We start from the raw sequence: 18,176 nt of genomic DNA, 5'->3' as shown, positions 1-18,176 counted from the left end.
TGGACGAGAAAAACGAAAAACAGAGCATGAAGAAAGAGCAAAACCTGGACGACAGTAGAAAAGCAGAGGAAGAGAGGAGAGAAAAGGAGGGAGAATTGATTCAAAACTAAAAAAAAGAGCCAGAAACGAGAAGTAGAGCATCGAGAAAAGGAGAAAGAAAAGAGCACGAGAAGCAAAACAAATAGAGGAGAGACGAAAGAAAAAAATAGACAGCAAAAACGCGAGGGAGAGGCGAGTCCAAGGAAGAAAAGAGAGAGATGGAACGAAACTGGAAAGGAGAGAGGATAATAGAAACAGAGCATAAAAGAGGGAGAGTGAGGGAGCCAGAGGACAGCGATGGAGTACTCTGATGTGAAGAAACAGAGCATGCATGTGCACGTGGGTACTGAACGAGATTATCTTCTTCTTCTCCCTCAGTTACGTGGGCTAGGTTGCCAGCAATGCACAGGTTCTGATTCGGTCCATCAGTTGGAGGAAGTGATATGGCTTTGAAGCACATCTTGAAGGAGCTTAAGGACTTGCAGAAAAATCCATCAACTTCATTCTGCACAGGTTCTAATACAGGTTTTTCATAACTTCATGCAGCCTTATATTATATCATTTCCTAATCTCAATGTATGCATAGCTTGTTATAAGGTACAGTGATGTATATATCACACTATAGACTTGATTTTGGCCGCCTATAATTAAAACTCAAACATACTTTTACAAATTAGATTCTGTTAAGCTAAAAATCTTGATTATATAATGAATATGTTTTTGAACAACCCATATCATAAGAAAAAAATTTTATCATAATAAAAAATTTAAATCCCCAAAAAATGATCCTTTATCGTGGAAATCAATAAGATTTTGTGAGTACGAGGATCAATCTTGTAGGCATTTATATGAGTTTCAAAGGCCCATTATTAAATTTTTTTATATAATAAATATTTAAATCTCATGTGAGATTTTAAGAATCTTTGTAGAGAATTAAATTAATCACATTATCGTGTAGGATAATAAATCCTCGCAGATATTGTGATTCATAATTTATACGGTAAATAAATAAATGAATTTTGTAAATAAAATAAAATTTTTTTATAATTTTAATTAATTAAATTAATGAACTTAAATTATAATTATATTTACCCATTATATCTTTTGGTCATATCAAATTTTTGAAACTCCATAGACCTTTAGGATAATCGTACTACCGTGTGAGTCAATAAGGCTTCGTAGGTATAATGATTAAGATTTCTATGTTTAAAAGTATGCGTTGTATAATTACGCATTAAAATATATTCAAAGTGAATATTATTTAATCCTTTTATCGTGTGAGACCTTGTATCTTTGCAGATATTCAGGATAATCTCGTATCATGTAAATCAATAAGGTTTCATAGATATGAGAGTAAAACTTATATGTTAATATGAGTTTCGAAGGCTCATCATTAAAATTAACTCTCCTTTTATAATCCAAATTAATTTATTTAAGTCTCATGTGAGATTTTAAGAATTTTTGTAGAGACTTAAATTAATTACATCATCGTGGGGATAATGAGTCCTCACAGATATAGTGATTCTCAATCTCTATAGTAAATAAGTGATTTTTGTAAATAATCATATAATATACAATTTAAGAAACTTAATTAACCAAATTAATGTATTTAAATTGTAACCATATTTACCAATTATATCCTTTAGTCATGTGAGATTTTTGAATCTCCGTAGGCTTCTAAGATCATCGTATTATCGTATGAGTTAATAAAATTCTGCAAATATAACGATTTAGTTTTTAAAATATATATATATATATATACACACACACACACACATATATATTATATAATTAATTAAATCAATTAATTAAATTTAACTCATTTATCGTGTGAGATTTCAGAATCTCCACAGATATTTAGAGTAATTGCATTATCATATAAACCAATAAGATTCTGCAGGTACTGCGATTAAAATTCTCAATTATAAAACATAAAGAAAAATAATTTTAAACCCTTTTCTTTCTTTATTCCAAAAATTCAAAAATGGAGAAAATAATTAAAATTAAATTATCTTTTGCAATTTAAAAACACACATATCAAAATTTCAGAAATTGTTTTATTTGCAAAATGGTGAATTATTTTTAATTAATTTCTCTTCAAAAAAATATTTTCACCAACAGACTTTTAAGCTCGAACTACGTGGACTTTGATCCCCATCACAGGGTATGTAGGCCTCAGAGTCAGATTCTGAGTCAAGTCCGTCCTTCTTCATAAATAAATAAATATTTCTCACTTAATTATTATCATTTTTAAAACACTTGAATACAAAAAGGATAATTAAAATAATTATAAAACCATATTAAAAGAGCATAACAAACTTCAGGTAACCGTTCTGATGAACGGGTGTTGTGGGGTACCTAACACCTTTCCCACATTCAACCGACTCCCGAACCTATTCTCTAATTTCACAGACCACCCTTATCCTCCATTAATTGGTTTCCCGAGATTTCCCTCAAAATCTTGGTGGCGACTCCTCGTTCGATCCGGTTCCCGCCGCGAAGGTCGGGACCTCCGCTCGCGCGCCGTCCGCGTCTCATTTTTTCGGGTGCAATAGACACCTTTTTTAAAATTTATACTTTTGCAACAGATTTTATAATTTCAAGTGTCCAAACCAAATACTAAGAACCAATAACCGCCAGCACCAATATGACCACATACAACTCATCAAAACCAAGTCATGCAATGTACTATAATGCAAGGAATATTTTCAAATCAAATTTTCACTACTTAACCCCTTAAACTCAAAAACATAGAAAGGGGAAGTTTACCACAATTTTTATCAAGTTCTTCCAGATCATCACATAATATTCTCTACCTTCACTTGCATTAGTATTTTGGCCCTATCAGCATAATACATATTAATCAACATCCTCTCTAGGGCCCAAAATATCATTACAATTTACATTTCACATAATGCAAGTAAGTAACAAAAGAGAAATCCTAGTTGGTAATTGAATTTGTTATACACATAAGTTTACCCAATATAAGAAGGCCTATTATAAGGGGATCGCGATCCTAAGTCTCTAGGTGTTTTCCTTTGTCCATATCTCTTGAGCTATTCCCTGTAATATTGAAGATAATAGGATGAGTACAACTACTTAGTAACCAAGGTCTAACTAACCCATACTAATGCATATCAATTAGTTTAAATGCAAGTGGCAATTAATATTAATACTTTAACCTAAATGAAATAATTGAAATTAGATATTCACAATTCAACTCACATAATATCATTTATTTGGGAAACAACGCTTTTAGCACTTTTTATATAAATAGAGTTGGTAACACAAATCATTGACAAACATAATGGTAAAAATTAAGACTCAACTCAAAATGTCATTATTATAGACTTAATATAGACAACAAGTGTCTTTACTCACTATATGCATGATCACACCTTCCTTATATCCTCCTTATTTTTCTGACACAAAATCGTGGGCTATAACTTAATGGGATAGTTTATATTCCTTGACTTCCCTAGCCTAAATACTTGTGAGTGGATTACCTGGTCAAGGCACACCCAATTCATTTATGGATCACAGTTTCTCCTATTTCTCACACCATGGGGTGTCATACACCCTAGACTAGCCTCCTCATTAAACTAGTGGATAGCAAGCTAAGTTTGAGTCTCTCATTAAACTAGTGGGACAGTCCTTCGTTAAATAAGTGGGACAATATGGATAGAATCAATTCAGGAAAACCATCACACGGATAGGCCATACCACATGAATGTTATCATCTACTCCGCTTCCTAGGTGAACTCCCACCTCTCAAGATCATGCCATGCACATTCATGCCATAACTCACACATATATAGTTTATAAAACTTCACATATCAATTTTTATTAAACTTTGTCATCACACAACCATTGAACTTCTCAATCACATTTCATGGAACTTCAAAACAAATAAGTCATTGAACTCCAACTTCACAATTATTGTACTTCACACTTTTGAAATCATTAAACTTCTATTAAACAAAGATTCATATTACTTCTCAATTTGCAAAAACATTGAACTCCTAATAAACATTAATATGAAAATCCACCACTATTTTCTCAAGGAAATTTTGCATTACAAGGCATAAAACTCACAAATTTAATCTACTAGATTTTCTAACAAATTAAGCCACACTTGCATTTCTTTTTATTTTATACATTTCAATGATAAATCATAAATCAATAAACTAATAAACACACACAAGCATAAGAAAGAATTTTCCTAGTTACCTCAAACCTTTAAGAGGTCAAAGGTTTCACCCCTCAACTACTCACTCCAGAAGCTTCCAAGAAGCTTGAATGGTGCCAATAATAGTTACACTATAAGTATTTACCATGCAAAATATCAATATCTATTTTTTGAGCTATTTTCCATTAACATTTCATCATTTTTTAATACTCAAGATTTATTCTTTCCTCATATATAAGTACGCATAAGGCTTCTTAACTTCCTTTAATTCTCATTAATAACATTGAGCTCTTAAATGGGCATTAATGAAACTACATTATTCCCAACCACCAAATTTATGAGACTTTCAGACATTTAATGTCATCCAACTACCAATCATCATAAAACCATAAACACTAAGTTTAATTGGCTCAATCTACTCCCATTAACTTTATTTAGGTCAATAGGTTCGGACTCATAACTTCTATGGACCGAAAGTCATCATTAACAATCAAACCCTAACCTCTACCACCAAAAAAATGGAAGAAGAGAGGAAGATTTAAGTAAGGAAGCTTACCTTTGGTGCTTATGAGCTTCAAAACACTCTCATAAGTCGGTTTCTTCAAGCCCTAGCTCAATTCTTTCGTCACTCTCTTGGTTTCTTTTGTTTTTCTCTTCTCTTTTACTTCAGGTTCGTGACTTAATACTGTAAAATTTTGACCATGCGTCACGGTGGGTGTACTGTGTGCTACGGCGCATCGCACAAAGGGCCTCCTCCAGGCATGTTGTCATGCATGCGCCACGATAAACCAACCACAAGCCATAGCATGTGGCATAGAATCACTTCCTTCAGAAATTCTTCCTCTTCTATTCTCGAGTGACTCGATTCTCCTTCGGACCTGCGTTTAGAATTGAAATCGAGACCAAACACGCCTATTAGGCCTTTTTGGCCATATACCTCACAAATATACTTAATTAGTCTATTTGAACTTAATTAATCTTGATTTAAAATTGAGGATGTTATACACACACCCCTTAAAATTGCTATCAAATTATAGATTTCTCGTGCAAATTTTAGATGTGCGCCACTTTCACATTCGAGGTTTGATTGGGGTAGTTCAAGCACCCATACTAAACTTATTTCAAAATCTAACTAATGACATTGGTTTCATTTCAATTCAATATTTCTATTAAAAATTAGACATCCAAGTGCATTTTGACCGTTTTAAGTCAAAATTTGCTACTCGAACATCTCAATTCAAAACCAAATGTCATTAGCTACTTTTTAGGCCTTGACCACATCCAAATGGACCATGCATACCTGATTGACCATACACATGCACAATATAACATACATACACATATTTGGTTTGTAAACTGCTGATATCACACTTTAAACCAAAATTACATTTTCATTCTTTTAATCTCATATAAGGCCAAATCATCACACATACACTTCAAGCATCCCATACTCACACACATACACATTTATCCACTAGCCCATTCTATCATTTCACCATTTACACATATACAACAGTTAGGAAATTCAAAATCATCAAGCATACCACAACTACGACTTTATACACATGTACTGAATCTTATGGCAACTTATACACATTCTTAGCTAACAATTTACAAAGTCATTACACCAATTCTTACAAAGACTTAGGTGAAAGATGCCAACTCAGCTTATGTCCTTCCCCTTCGACCCGCTAATGCCAAAAATTGAAAAATGTGAATAACCAAGGGTGAAATAAAAATCTCAATGACTAATATAGTTTATTAAATGCATATTATCATAAACAATTATACCAAAGTAACAAAAATCATTATGTAGCATTTATAAGTAGTATCATAGCTAAATCATCACTTTTGCATATAAATCACATTTCAAACACTTTTACATCTTAGCATGATTACCTATTCACTGATCTTCCAAAGCTCCCTGACATAAAACTATAAGCTCTCCTAAATCAACCACTTGTTGACTCAAGCTCACTTTCAGTGGTAGAAATTAGAGCTATCAATTAAGGTCAGTCTGGCCTTAAAGGGCCAGGGCCTAAACAAGTTAGTCCTAATAAGCTCAATTATATGTTAGGGTTCCCTTTTACAAGGCCTGGCCCTAACCCTCAGGGCTAAAGGGTCGGCCCTATTTTTTTAAAATTATTTTTTAATTTAAAATTATAAAAAAAAATATTTTAATCATCAAAAAAGTTATTATACATAAATTAAGTTTAAGAAAATAAATTTAAATCAATTTACAACACAACAATAAAGAAAATTAAAATATTTAGATCTAATATCAAATAGTAATATTAAAGTTAATACCAATAAAAATTAGACTTAGCTAATATTATCAGCTAAATCTTAATAAATAAATAAGGGATAGATGAATACATTTAATATGTTCATTTCTCCACACACATACATCCCCACATCTCTTGGGTGAACTCTCACCCCTTATAATCATGCTCTTTTCACAATTTCCATTACTCAATTCACATTTTCACAGTATATAATATCTATATATAGATATATCAATTGAAATCGGTAACCTTTTAGATTTCATTTCACAAACTAATGTTCATGTTAAAACCATTTTTAATAACAAATCATGCATAGAATTCATAAAACAACAATTTTTCATTATTACTTTTACACAGTTATAATAGTTAATAAACATAATAAACTCTATGGTTACCTCAATCTTTCTATCTAATAGAAAGGTTAACCCATATAATTTTTCTTACTTGAATATCTTTCTACTTATTTACTCGTCACACACTAAAATCTACACAAAATTGGCAAACCAAATTCAATCTTACTATTGACAAAAGTGTTAATTATCGCAATTAAGCATCTAATCGCTATCAATTCCACAATTCACACTCGATTACGGGCATTACCATGGATTACCCCTCATTACAAGCTTTAACCTTTTCTAGCCAAATTTCTCTCACTGCTCTCTCTCTAGATTGGGGTAAATCTTGCCTATGACTTCAAAGGTTTATTGTTCCAACTTAAACTAATCACAAAGTACTATTAATCAAAGGTTTATTGTTTCACGAGTTGGACACATCCCTATTAATCAAAGTTTTGTACCATGTGTCGCAGCACATTCACTCTCTACCACAGTGCATGGCACAGTGAGGGAAATTCTCACTATACTCACACACTCTGATTTGGGATTCCGTTCTTCACTCATATATGTTTATTTAACATCCTAATGGATCAAAAGAACACTTCACTACTCAGAACCCTAATCCTACATTAAATTACTAATTCAATTTGAAACTAGTAATATTTAAGATGTTACAATTTTGACTAGGAACATATTGCCAACGTCGTCCAAGTTTTTTCAAATTCGAATATAGAATTTAAAATTTAAAATTTTACTTTTGATCCAAATAAAAGATTTTAATATTATAATTTAAAATTTTTATATCATCCAAACAAAGAATTTAGAATTTATGAATTTCAAATATGATATTTTAAATCTAAATTCTCAACTTAAATTCACCCATCCAAATGTAACCTTAATGTATATTAAATTTAGCACTGAGATCTAGTTAAAGTTTTGTAATCTTAGCAAGTCATGTTGAAACTTCTATATGTGTTCTTTCTTTTTTGTGCAAGCGGATATGAAGAAGTTTTAAGGCTTAAGGTGAAATCATTTAAGAGGCTTAATATATTATAATTTATTTATCTTTATATTAATTTTCTAATTTTTTTGAGCTCTAATATCATTTATTAAATTTTTGTAATCAAGTAAATATAACATTTCAATTTCAATAATAATATAACTAATCCATTTAATTTATATATTTTGTAATATGATTGATCTTAAGTAAGATTTAAGTTAAAAAAACATAATAAGCAAATAAAAGGATTTGGTAGCTGCAAATGGCGGTAATAAGCAAATCAACGAAGCGACAGTGCAATAGACTTGGGTAAGATCAACATAGCAATATTTTTTTTTCCAATAAGAAAATGACAATAGTGGCAGAAAATGATTCGATTGAGAGATATGAGAATTGTTAGATTACAACAAAGTGGTTCCACCGATCTTATATATTGTGATAGGCCAACAGTATATTAACATTTATATTTAATGGAAAAAAATGATGTGACTGTTTATATAGTGTGTAAGCAAGCAACAAATTCTTACTAAAAATATATAGATAACATTAATGCTTAATAAAAAAATTAATGACAATTTATATGTGATATATGCAAGCCGTGGCAGAGCCACGTTCATGTGAGGGGGGAAATGCACCCCCTCACATGAAGAAATTGTATATATAGAATGAGAAATTTACAATCTTATATTTTTAGCTTTTTGAACTCTTTAGATTCAGTAAAAAATATTTAAAAGTCTAAATTTAAATTTCATATCAACCTTCTTAACATATTTTTGGTAAAAAATTTTAATATATTTTGTCTAAATAAAAATATGTATAATTTACTTATGTTAATATATTTTTTGCCTAATGTAATTAATTTTAAAAAAATTAAAATACTATTTTTTAATTATTTATTTTTAAATTGTATTGTCTTGCACTCCCTAACTCAAGGTCTTAGCTCTGCAACTGTATGAAAACATCTTTCTGAGTCCTAAGGCAATGGCCTCAATAGCCTTGCATCAAACACAGCTTGTGCCATGTTATTTTTTAAAATAAAATTCCATCATTTGGCATTTAGGGAATTTTTAAAGCATTACTAACTCTCATTTAAATTAATTTAGGCTCCCACTATGTGAAATCATTATTATCAACAATAATTTAATGGATATCTCGAGAATGTTTTTAACATTTTTATTTAATGTAGTTTCATATTTCATGACTTGAATCTAAAAATTTTAAGATAAGCTGATTCTATTCTCTTAATCAATCGAATCAAACATTCAAAAGTTCCTGTGCCACGTTTCCACACGTCTTCATCCAGCAAACGGGTCATCTTAACACAGTGTCATTAGTTTTGCTTTATTGGCTGGTCCCAATCATGGGTTGTCGATAAGCTCATATGATGGAAGAGTTAAAAACTTACTAAAACGGAATGACGTTGGTTTTAAGTATTTTAGCAAGCTTGACGCGACTAAAGGTTATATAGTTTAATCATATAACTGCCATAGCCCATAAAACACCCAAAGTAAAATACGAGTTAGCTTATCTCCTCCTGCTAATCTTTTCTCCATCCTTTCCCACCCTTAGATTTCAATATTTCAATGGTTGAAATTTAATATATTATAAAATTATAAACTATATTAAATGATAAATAAATAAATTTAAATGGTTAAAATTTGATTTTAACAATTTAGAATTGTAATAAAAATATTTTATAAAATAAGCTTTTCTAATTTTTCCACAGCAGTTTTAAACTATTTAGATCAAATTTTAATTTAATAGTATAATAATAATATATTGTATCCCAGGTCTCAACCATTAAAATTGTAATTTAAAAACCAAGTGATAGTGGCGTGGATGGTAAGCCCTTAAACGTTATTCCACAGAGTTCGACTCTTGTATGTATAACGTGTGTGTGTAAAGCATATTTTGAGAGAGGAGAATCACTTAAATAGTCATTAAATTCATTGAAAAATTAATATCATGATTGATGGCTGTGAAATACCTTAAGTGAAAAAAATTGAAAATCTTAAAGGTGGGGAATGTAGAAAGGGGGTAGGAGGAGGGAGGGATTGGATTGGGATGGGATGGGATGGGAAGGGAAACCAACTTTGAGAGAAGAGGGGGAGCGGAGGGAAACCATCTCCCAACAAGTACCAAGACTTGTCATATATAGAGCACTCTCTCTGTTGCTCTATATAAAATATTTTTAATCAAATCACATAAATTAATAAAAATTAGTTGTCTAATTAAAATATAACAATATTTTAATTTTGTTTTTAATTATTGTAAATAAAAAATGAATCTCTTGTTTTAAAATAAATTAATGAGAGTATTTTTTTTAATTTAATTATAAGGATATAATGGTCTATTCATAAAAAAATGCTAACAACCTTTTATATTTCGAAATAAAAAAATTCTAAAAGACTTTTTATAACTAGAGATGTAGGGAGTGGAGTTTGAAACATGGAATTGAAATTAGTGTAAGAATCCAAACTAAATGATACTTTACATGCGAGTCAAAACTCCCAAGGACCTTGATTCTAGGACAAAAGCCAGAATGGACTTCTTTACGTATATGTACAAAATTAACAACAATTTTATAGAATTAATTTTTTTTTTCATGACAATTTTTTTCTCATCACAAATTTACAAAGACAAAGTTACTCGGGAAAGTGACAAAAAATGTTGTTGAAATATGTAAATAACAATTAAGAATCGTGAAATGTAATAGTTATTATTTAGTTCATAAAAGTCTCATTTGCTTATTAAAATATACTGTATTGAAAAAATAAAGATTAAAAATAAGATGATTAAAGGGAATAAAAAAGTACATTCATAAGTAGAAATGGTAATTTAATTCATGAAATTGAAAATTATAATTCATAAGATTTTAAAAAGATACGATGATTTTCACATTTGGAGTTGAGAAAAAGGCCAACTCGACCCTAAAGGGCCAGCCCTTAATGGGATGGGCTTAAAAAGCCTGTTTTTCTTTTGAGATACCAAATTGTAGGGCTCAGCTCTTGAGATAGCAGGCTCAAGGTCGGCCCTATAGGTTTCAAGCCTTGTTACCTATTTTTTATTTTTTCTATTAAATTTTTTTAGCAGATTAAATAATAATATTCTATTTTATTTCACAATTCAAAAATCTTATACTAGTATATAGATTAAGAGTACAACCATATTAATAAATGAAATGATAGCAATCAAAATAAAACAACTAAATAAACCATAAGCTCAAACAAAATGATAGCATTAGAATGCCTATATGAGATAAACCATAGACACAAATGAGACACAAGTCTGACTCAGAGCAAAATTGAAAATGAGGGAAGAACAAGGAAAAGCAAATCAGACTAGGGTTCAGTTCGAGCAAGTGGAGGACTTGAGAGATGTTGTTTAAGTCTTTGAGCTTGGTAAAGCATTGTCACAGATGGAGGAGCAAAGTGAAGCATGGTTGCAGACGGAGGAGCATTGTTGGGATTTGGGAGATTTTGTTGATAAAAAGGAATGATAAGAGACGAGCACAACTAATATGAACAAGAAATAAATCGTAGAGGAGCAAAATCGGTGAAATGTAGTTTGGAGAGTGAAGTTAGGGATTTAGAGTTAGTTATTATTTTTTGAATGTTTTTCCTTCCTTGCAGAAATGGGCTAACATGTATAGATAAATCATGCTTAAACTTTTTTTTAAGTCCAAGAGTCTATTAAAAGTTAATCATTTGAATATAAAAAAAAGGTTACACAAGCTTAAACGAGCTGGCCCTCGATCCTTTAGGGCCAGCTTGTTTATTTTTTAGCCCATTAGGACTAGTCTATTTAAGCTCGAATTATATTTGAAGGGTCCTAATTGTAAACCCAACACTCTTGTTAAATGAGCTTAAACGAGCCAAGCCGACTGGTTGGGCCTGTGTTCCCAATTATATCCACATTTATAATATAAATTAATAAATTTTATTATACTTACAATGGGGAAAAGTTAACTTAGCTCATTTTTTGTCTTATTTTTTAATCTATTTCATTCTATTTTTTTTTAGTAACCAAACAAGATTAGAAACTTATTTATCATTTTGATTTTTGATGAAATAACATATTTGCCTCTAGTGACTATTATGCATTGAGAATGATTATTTTGATTGAGTTATTGACTAAAATGTAATGGAAAATGACTATTTTTTTTGTACAAATTTATTTACCAATCAAATGCAACTAAAGTAATCATTTTCATAAAGAAAATCTTCATTTTTAGAAAGTAATTATTATAATCTATTTTAAATCATAAATTTATTGAAAGGAATTGAGTAGTCATTTTCTATTCCATTTTGGTTAATAGCCTAACCAAAATAATTATTTCCTAACGTATAATATTCACTTGTTTTTAGTATTTGCACTTGACTTATAAACATATTTTCAAAAACAAAGTGATCATTTTCTATTTTATTTTTGTCAATAGCCTAATTAAAATAGTTATTTCCCTACACATAATAGTCACTGAAGACAATATATCATTTCCTTAAAAATCAAAATGCAAGCCAAATTTCTCAGGACTAAATAATAATAATTATTTTGTGAGACTTAATTGTTATTTATATTTTTTGAGGGTATTTTTTTTTATTATTCTCCCAATTTACTTACACACACATATTACTTATGTATGACATCTATTATCTATAATATTTCATTTATATACAAAATGGATAAGGAAAACACATTTAACTTATTTAATTTACTTTTATTTTTAATTTTAATTTAATAACTTTTGAGGGTTATCTTTGTCTTTTAATTATAATTCCATTTTCATAAATTTAAGTACATACCAATTCTCATTTCAATTTGAATGTTATTCCAATTTCATAAAAAAGCCATTTCCTTTTTTCTAACCGAATTAAAATGTTTTTATTTTTTGTATTCTATTTTTAAATCACTTCTAATATGTTTTATTGAAATTAAAAAAAATCTTAAATCCCATAATCATATATTAAAATTTAATAACTTTTCACCTATATTCCTAAAAAGGATTAAAAAAATTTTTAACATTTAATAAAAGTAAAAAGATAAAAATAAATATAAAATTGGAAATACCTTTCAAATAAAATTAAAATTATTTTTTTTTCCTTCTTGATAAGACGAGGAGTGTTTTTTTTGGGTAGGAGAGTTTAACATTAACTTCAAGAGATATTATTAATTTATTATGGAGAATTATATTTGTTCAACTTTTCCAACGTAGTCTAATCGGTGGGTTACTACATGCGTTTCCTGTTACGGAAGAGCTTTATCGCTTCGTGATTTGCTTCCCGGGTTTTGTAAATTAAAATTAAATCTTTTTCCTGATGAGTTTTTTTTTTAGGTCAAAAAGCTTAAGATATTCTATTATTCTATTTGAGATTTGCTTGAATATTAAATATAAATATTTCTTTTAAATAAATTTAAATGAAAGACTAATCCTTTTTATTTGTTTCAATCCCGTTGGTCCTTTAACTTGACGGGTTGATAACAAAAAGAATGAAAAAAGAAAATTAAGAAAAAAAAAAACTTTTATTTTTTTTGAATTTTTTTCTTTTATATATATTTTTAAATTTTTTCATCAATCCAGACCAAGTTACCCTCCCACACTCTTTTTCTGGCTCCTGATCGTATTCTCTGTACGATGACACAGTCTCTTGTCCTCTACCCACTCTTGCCTTCTCTGATTGCGTCTTGGAAGAAATTCAATTTTTTTCTTCTGAAAAACCATTTTAACGCCAAATATACTGTTTCTTCAAATAAAAAAATGGATAATCGGACGGAGCAATCAGCGTGCCACCTGCCCGGTGCTGCCATTTATTGCATTTTTTTGCTTAACTTTTCCCAGCACTCACGGCGCGCTCTCTCTCTCTCTCTCTCTACTCGAGGATCTCTCTTGCAAAATTTGCTTTCTTCAGCTCTGGGTTTTCTGAGATGTCACATTTCTCAGAACTTTAAGTTGTTATCTTTGGGAGTTCCACAGGTTGGTGCAGGTTTTAACAATATACTAGCCAGGTGTTGATACCAGGACTGACCATCTGGAGCGACTGCCTCATTTACGATCGGTTTGTTGGGTATCTCATTTCTGGATTGCATGTGCTTTTTGTTTTCTTTTTCCTTTCTATTTCATTCAGAATCTGCGTATTTCCTCAGAAACTGTTGAAGCAAAACAAAAACCAGTTGGCGAATAGTGTCTTTGGTCGTCGTCATCTCATTACTCTTCTTCAATGTCGGTGCTGCTTCTATGTTCAGAAAGATTCCCTTTTGGTGTTTCTTGTTCAATGTTGCCAAGCAAGTGACTTTAAGCGCTTTAAGGTAGCAAGAACCTACAAACATTGACGGTGGTTCTGATCTCATTAAATGCTGCTCCTGTTACGCCATAGATAAACCTTCCATCCTCTGCACATTTTTCCAAAAGGCATCAGATTCAATATTTCGATACTCCTGAAAGTACTTTCTGTTCATAGTCTTTCTTTTTATAAGCTTTGGAGAGTACATTGTGCATTCGGAGAAAAAATTTTCCCCAGAGAAAGTAGTGATCTTTCTTTATATTTGCTTCCCGGGCTGGCAGATCACTAGTTTTTTGTATTGGGGACAGTTCAGAATTTGGGAACTTGGTATAGATCCCGTGGTTTCTTGTCGAATCACTCACTTTCTGTTTTCTTTTTAAATTTTAACGGCCCCCGCAAAATATTCGTTCTGTTAAAATCTTTTTACAGAAGAATCAGAGTTTGAAAATAAAATCAGTTTAAATCTTCTTCAGCGTAGTCACTCACTTTCTGTACTTTTGACGTAACTGTAGGTTTTACTTTAAAAGAGACTCATTATCCTTCAAAGAGAAAGTGATTAGGATTGAGCATGAATTTTTTCAAAGTGAAGTTGAGAATACCTCAGAAGGCAGGTGGACAGAAGTGTATATCAGAGGAGCCTCTGCCAGAACCAGAGGAAGCACAGCCTGAGAATGGTGGTGATGATCAGTGTAAATCAGCAAATTCAGATGCTGCAGCAGAAGCTGAGGATGATGACGATGATTTTATCACCAATGAAGTAAAGAGGAGGCTGAAAGAATTGAGAAGAAACAGTTTCATGGTGTTGATTCCTGAAGAAGAAGAGTCATATGAGGAGGATGATGAAGGAGAGGGAGAGACATGCTCTAATGAATGGAGGGATGTGGAAGCAGAAGGCCAACAGTGGTGGCGCGGTTTTGATGCAGTGTTTGAAAAGTACTGTGAAAGAATGCTCTTCTTTGATCGTTTGAGCACCCAACAGCTTAATGAAGTTGCCAAAGGTATGTTATTTTCTGTTTTCTGTTCATTGCCGGAGACATAAATTTGCTTAGTTTCCTTTATCTATATCCTTAATATCTAGATACTACAATGTTTGAATCTGACTCTATTATAGTATATACATCAGATGTGTGAAAAATGTATTAGCTTGTTTATTTTCCTCTATCTGTATCCTTAATATCTTGATACTACCAATGATTAGGAAGGTTTACTTCAGTTTCAGGTTCAATTAGGTGCAGATTGCAGACTACCTTCTTTGGGTGCCTCATGACTAGAGCAATGCCTGAGAGAATGTTTAGTCTTATTAATGTTTTTAGGGAAGTTCATATCAACCCTAAGAAAATATCTTGTAGGCATATCCCAAAGCGAAGCATAGCCTCTATTTTTTCGAATTGATCTAACTGCTGTGAACTAGTGGAACAATTGTGTCCCTGATGGAACCCTCTATTCTAATAAGCTTTAAACGAGCATAAACCAGAAACTACACCACAAATGGGGACTGAAAATTACTATTACCGAATAGCAAAGTTGGATTACAGCGAATTAAGGAACTGAAAATTACAGCGTACTGAAACAGAAACGGCACAAAATACACTCCACCAAACAACAATCACAAAATATAAGTCACTCACTTACAAACATACACTAAGCAGAAGCTAAAATGATGAAGAAAGATGACTTCCTCCACCTCCAACCTGGCATTCGAGAGGCTAGAGCTTTCCTCACCACTCTCAATATTCAAAATAATCCACCCCCTCTCTCTTGGCAAGGAGGAAGATTTAAAGACCCAAAAAGTGACTCTAACACAACCATTACCCCTAGAAGACTAACACATCACTAGAGATCTAACACATCACTAGACCATCAATTACTTTTCCTTATAACCAGCATCCAGAGGGCAAACATCTGAACCAACAATTATGTTTTCTTCTAAGCTCATTGCCTTCATTGATTTCCTCTTATAGGTCTTAGTAAAATCATGAGCTCTATCAGTCCCCCAGTTTGACATGCGTGGTTTATAATATAACATAAGGAAGGTTGAGCTTTACATGACTATTCTTTGATAAACGCCCACCAAAAAAGTGCAGAGTTAGTCGAATTGAATATTTTGAGAGACTTTACTTCCTAATTATTTTTGCTGATCATTTGTACATTTCTTGTCTTGTGATGTGTTGCATCCTCACTGCCTTAGGCTCCCAGTACCCTTCAAATCAGTCTCCTAGATCTGCATCGAAGAGGCTGGCATACCCACTCCGGTGTCTTTCCTCGAAACAATTTGGAGAAACGGATGACGAAACCGAACATCTTCAACAGCTTCGAAAATCACCCTACCAGGATCTTGAAACAGCATATGTTGGTCAGGTGTGCTTGACTTGGGAGGCACTTCAGTGTCAATACTCTCAAATGTGCCAGAAGATGTCATGGCAATCTGAAAATCCTATCTGTTACAACCACAGTGCTCAGCAGTTTCAACAGTTCCAGGTTCTGCTGCAAAGGTTTATTGAGAATGAACCTTTTGAGAAGGGCCTTAGAGCTGAAATTTATGCCCGTATGAGGAACACTCTGCCTAAACTGCTTCACGTTCCTAACGTTAAAGGTGAGCGATCCATTAATCGCTTGCATTTAATCGGATTGCCAGAAACTGTTTACTGGTTGCTGATTGTAGTTCTAGTGTTCATGTCTCTTAATGTTCATTTCTGTATGACTAAGTGCTCAGCTTCATACATCTCTATTCAGGTTCAGATCAAGGGTCAACAGAAGATGATTCAGACATGAGAGTTCTTGCTCCTGATCTTATCAGGATAATGGAAAACTCAATCCTTACATTCCAACTTTCCTGAAAAGGGACAAGAAAAAGCCAAGCGGAGCTATTAACCCTTTGGGAAATCAAAACCAGCTTGCAACTCATCTACAACAAGTTCAGTCTAGCCTTGAGAAGGTAATTCATATGCACTTTTAATCCAACTTTTCAGATTATAACCATGATTAATGAACCGGGCAAGCTGACTGACAATCTAATTGACCTTATCAGTGGAGTTGTAAATATGGGTCAATTTATATGGATTGGCCCAATAACATGTTACAAGGATTGAGTTGGTTTGGGTTGAAATTTTTCCAACTCATATGAAAATGGGTTGGACCCAACCCAACCATATTTTTTCCAACTCACATGAGCCAACTCATCTGGTCTAGGTTGGTTCATATTTCTAGCTCTATTATCAGTCTCCTCTTGTTTTCTTACATTCCATATGATTCATCAATCTTAACCCTTTTTTTTTTCTTCTTGTCGATACAGAAAGCAATGAAGCTGAAGGAATTGCGGAGAGAAGAAGAAAGGTTGGAAGAAATGGTCGTGGCCTGGAAAACAGGAGGATATCCAGCTATTAATGGGTCTCATAGACATCAAAATCCTATCAAGGGTTATGAGAATGACGAGGATAACAAAAGAACAACTGTTTTGGTGTGAAGAAAAAAATGAAGAAGAAACTAAATGTGACACACAATAGGTTAGAGAGAGACACAAGTCCCATCCTCTCCCCTGCTAATAACAATGTTCTTGTTTTGTATCAGATACGTAGTTGAAGCAATATATATGCTATCTGCAATGTGTTATTTTTCAATTGGTTGGGTGATGAGCTTTCTAGGTTCTTGTGTGTTTATCTTTTGGTATCATATTCTTAAAAACTGGTAACCAATTGATTGAACCGGTAAATTATTGAACTAGTGTGTTAATTGATTTAATAAAATTTTTTTTCATGATTGGGTTTGACTAAAGTTTGATTAAGATTAAGATTATTAATTTTGAATCAATGCCTTGATTGATTCTCTTGGTCTGGTTTTTCGTTACCTTTACATGTTAGAAAAATGGCCATTGTGATTTGTTTGAGCTGAAATCTGAGCTTCTTGGAGCAACGGTCAGGATGGACACAGGTGGGGTGGCTTTAAGTCCAAAAGCATTGGAAATGTCTCTTTCAAAAAATGGCCTTTGCCTTATATGCTTTATACACGAAGCATGCCTGCTGTGTGTTGGCCAACCACAAGCCCTTCGATTTT

The 18,176-nt window shown here is 32.1% G+C and overlaps 1 pseudogene; it reads left to right on the top strand.

Moving 5' to 3' along the window:
* Nucleotides 1-13,496: 13,496 nt before the first annotated feature.
* LOC129298463 (uncharacterized) lies at nt 13,497-17,705 on the top strand (annotated as a pseudogene).
* Nucleotides 17,706-18,176: the final 471 nt, after the last annotated feature.

This window comes from Prosopis cineraria, unplaced genomic scaffold, assembly GCF_029017545.1.
Source record: "Prosopis cineraria cultivar Desert tree isolate PC_DT_omini unplaced genomic scaffold, ASM2901754v1 PC819, whole genome shotgun sequence".
NCBI classification, from domain to species: domain Eukaryota; kingdom Viridiplantae; phylum Streptophyta; class Magnoliopsida; order Fabales; family Fabaceae; genus Prosopis; species Prosopis cineraria.
The sequence above is the reverse complement of the archived record's forward strand: the minus strand, read 5'-3'. Positions and strand labels throughout refer to the sequence as shown.